Here is a 4280-nt window from a genome sequence, read left to right on the forward strand (position 1 = left end):
TGCAATGTTTGGTGAGTATGGTGGATGAATCAGAACTTCCCAGCCAAACTGTAACCATTTTTGCCTGGTCATAGCATTAAATTGATGGAAAATTATGCATTTTATGTTAATTAATTCTGAATGCTTTTCATCAAGTGCTACTTCCAGTGTGTCTAATTGGTAGCAGCAGTGCTGCTACTGTGGCTGTCGCTTCAGTCATGTCCGACTCTGTGCGACCCCATAGACGGCAGCCCACCAGGCTCCACTGTCCCTGGGATTCTCCAGGCAAGAACACTGGAGTGGTTTGCCATTTCCTTCTCCAATGCAGGAAAGTGAAAAGTGAAAGTGAAGTCGCTCAGTCGTGTCTGACTCTTCTCGATCCCATGGACTGCAGCCCACCAGGCTTCTCCAGCCATGGGATTTTCCAGGCAAGAGTGCTGGAGTGGGGTGCCATTGCCTTCTCCAAATTGGGAGCAGTACTTGCAATTAATTGGTTTTATGGAAAGAGTTCATAATAGAAGACTCTCTTCCAATCCCACTATATACACTTCATTCAACTTTGGCCTATGGTGTGGTTGGCAGTGGTTCATTTCACTTTTCCCACAATTTCTTCCATCCCACATTATTGTACACTATCCATTTTTCATCACCCATTGCAATTTATTTTAAAAATGAAATGCTTTTTTATGTTTAAGGAACAAATTGTATGCAGAAATGCCATCAAGAAGGTTTCTTTTTTATTTTTTTTTTCCACTTAACTTATGCGGAACCCAAACATCAAAGCAATGAATATAACCAAGCTGGTGCAAATAATTTTCAACACTTGATTTGGATATTTTGAGTATGTTGGCCATCTCCTGATTGATATATAATTTATTGTTCTCAAGTAATACCTCGATTTGATCACTAACTTAAATGGTCTACCAATTGTGAAGCATTGTCCAGTGAGAAATCTCCAGTATTAAACTTTGCAAACTACTTTTGACATGTTAGTTCAGTCACAGCACCTTCTCCATAAACTGCACAAATATATATATTTTTTCATTTCAGTTGCATTCTTTCCTTTCTTGAAACAATAAAGCATATTATGCCAAAAATGTTGCTTTTTCCTTCCATCTTCAATATTAAAATTCTACATAAAAGCTAACAAATTTGAAATGATTTTTAGTGCAAATTGACATGACAGTTGTCAAAATACTATCTAATCATATTTTGTTTTAATTTATGTATTTATTTTAATTGGAGGATACTGTTTTGACAGTTAAAGACAACCAAGTGCTACTAGAGCCATCTTACTGAATGAAACAATGAAAATTTTGGTCAACCCAATAGTTCACTGAGCTTCTTTAAGGTAGTTGTTTTTTGTTTGTTTGTTTTTATTTTTATTGGGCTCTAGAAAATGTGTTGGGAAATATCTCCCCAAGGTAGAGAGAGATGTCCATTCTAATATTCCTGGGATAGCTTTGAGAGCTTTTTCTTTTTCTTGGAGCTGCTGCTGTCTCTGGCAGTAACCTCTTCAGTTCCACTACTGAGTAACTTCTCCTTGAAAGACAATTTCTTCTTTTAATTGGGGACCCTCTAGTCTCCTGACTCATCAGAGTCACTAACTGGTTCCTCTTTGGGGAAAGATTTCTTCCCCTTGGGAAGATCCCACTGCCAGCTGTCTCTTCAAGATTACTACTAACTAGGTCCTCCTTCGAAAAAGATTTTTTTCTGCAGTTTGGAAAAGGAGGCATATGGGTCTTCCATCCTCCTGAGAATCCTTCTGGGACTTCTTCTTTTTCATTTTTGGGGTCTTTCACTTGTCTCCTCACACTCCTCTGGGGGCAGTACTGCTTTCTGAAGATGCCAGGGAAACTGAAGCCAGCCTTTTCTTTTCCATCTTCAAGCATTTCCTCTCCTGTTTCTCTAGCTTCCTAGTAATCTTAGCTGCTGCTTCATCTGCCTGAATCATTGCCTCCTTCAAGACATGCAGATTCTTTTGTGGAATCTCTCCAGTCTCACAAAAGGACAGACACTCCTCAACATGTTCTAGAAGCTTTTCCCCAAATACACTGGTGGGTGTACATCAGAGAAGCAATCAATTCGTGAGGCAATACTGCATTTGTTTGCCAGGTATTGGGAAATGTAGGCTTTGTTCTTGGTAGCTGCTTAGTCAATGAAAGTAGAATGGAAAATGAGTTCATATTTTGGGGTGTTATCCATTGTCTTCAAGGCTTTGGAAATTTGGTCTCTTTGCTGGGCCCAGAGAATCACTCAGACACCAGCATTAGCCTTCACCAGCATTGCAGAGGTCAGTATAGGTCAGAAAGAAGGTAATTGTTTTGAATCCATTGTTAATCAGTTCATGGATCTCCATTTCTTTAAGGTCAGTTACTAGAGCTTTCTTAGTTACCTTTGATGGTATATTTGTCTTACTCTGTATGATCTGTGTAATTTTTCTTGGATATCAATACACTGGCAGGTGCAGACAACTTTTTTCAGTCTTTAAAGACTGATTTTTACATGTAAAGGTCTGCTGGGTCCCTAAACTAACAGGACTACTTCTAGGATCGCAGTTGAGTTGAGTTGGAGCCAAGCAACAGTTGCACTGCTGAGTCCACAATTTGGTGTGTAATGGTTGGACCCGCTGCCAAGGGTATAGGTGGTGTGACTTCTGTCAGATTTCCTGGCAGATAGGACTGCCTCTCGGGCTTTGGTCTCAGATCAGATCAGATCAGTCACTCAGTCATATCTGACTCTTTGCGAACCCTGAATCGCAGCACGCCAGGCCTCCCTGTCCATCACCAACTCCCAGAGTTCACTCAGACTCACGTCTATCGAGTCAGTGATGCCATCCAGCCATCTCATCCCCTGTCGTCCCCTTCTCCTCCTGCCCCAAATCCCTCCCAGCATCAGAATCTTTTCCAATGAGTCAACTCTTCGTATGAGGTGGCCAAAGTACTGGAGTTTCAGCTTTAGCATCATTCCTTCCAAAGAAATCCCAGGGCTGATCTCCTTCAGAATGGACTGGTTGAATCTCCTTGCAGTCCAAGGGACTCTCAAGAGTCTTCTCTAACACCACAGTTCAAAAGCATCACTTCTTCAGCGCTCAGCCTTCTTCACAGTCCAACTCTCGCATCCATACATGACCACAGGAAAAACCATAGCCTTGACTAGACGGACCTTTGTTGGCAAAGTAATGTCTCTACTTTTTAATATGCTATCTAGGTTGGTCATAACTTTCCTTCCAAGGAGTAAGCGTCTTTTAATTTCATGGCTGCAGTCACCATCTGTAGTGATTTTGGAGCCCCCCAAAATAAAGTCTGACACTGTTTCCACTGTTTCCCCATCTATTTCCCATGAAGTGATGGGACCGGATGCCATGATCTTCGTTTTCTGAATGTTGAGCTTTAAGCCAACTTTTTCACTCTCCACTTTCACTTTCATCAAGAGGCTTTTGAGTTCCTCTTCACTTTCTGCCATAAGGGTGGTGTCATCTGCATATCTGAGGTTATTGGTATTTCTCCCGGCAATCTTGATTCCAGCTTGTGTTTCTTCCAGTCCAGCGTTTCTCATGATGTACTCTGCATATAAGTTAAATAAACAGGGTGACAATATACAGCCTTGATGAACTCCTTTTCTTATTTGGAGCCAGTCTGTTGTTCCATATCCAGTTCTAACTGTTGCTTCCTGACCTGCATACAAATTTCTCAAGAGGCAGGTCAGGTGGTCTGGTATTCCCATCTCTTTCAGAATTTTCCACAGTTTATTGTGATCCACCCAGTCAAAAGCTTTGGCATAGTCAATAAGGCAGAAATAGATGTTTTTCTGGAACTCTCTTGCTTTTTCCATGATCCAGCAGATGTTGGCAATTTGATCTCTGGTTCCTCTGCCTTTTCTAAAACCAGCTTGAACATCAGAAAGTTCACGGTTCACATATTGCTGAAGCCTGGCTTGGAGAATTTTGAGCATTACTTTACTAGCATGTGAAATGAGTGCTTTGGTCTAGTGGGGCTCTAGTCCCATAATTTGTGACAAGGCCAGTTCTGGGACTCCAGTTGGGCTTATGGGCAGCAGGTCTGTTACCATTGATGCAGACAGGTGTGGATCATGCCATGTCCTGAACAGTCTCTCGCAAGATTTTGTATATGGTGATAAATAATATGGACAACTAGAACAAAAAAAGAATTATCAGAAATGAGGTGGGAATGATATCAGCACCATGGTGGCATAAGACATCCATCCTACTTTGTTTCCCCTTATCACAACTAATTAGATACCAATACACAAACAAAAGTGCTATTATGGAGATTGTGTGA

At 41.2% G+C, this 4280-nt stretch overlaps 1 non-coding gene across 1 annotated transcript; it reads right to left on the reverse strand.

Moving 5' to 3' along the window:
* Positions 1-2229: 2229 nt before the first annotated feature.
* Positions 2230-2320, reverse strand: LOC113888293. Its single transcript, XR_003509929.1, has one exon. It is a non-coding gene; the product is annotated as a small nucleolar RNA SNORD86 (small nucleolar RNA).
* Between the last annotated feature and the right edge of the window lie 1960 nt (positions 2321-4280).

Source organism: Bos indicus x Bos taurus, chromosome X (genome assembly GCF_003369695.1).
Source record: "Bos indicus x Bos taurus breed Angus x Brahman F1 hybrid chromosome X, Bos_hybrid_MaternalHap_v2.0, whole genome shotgun sequence".
NCBI classification, from domain to species: Eukaryota; Metazoa; Chordata; class Mammalia; order Artiodactyla; family Bovidae; genus Bos; species Bos indicus x Bos taurus.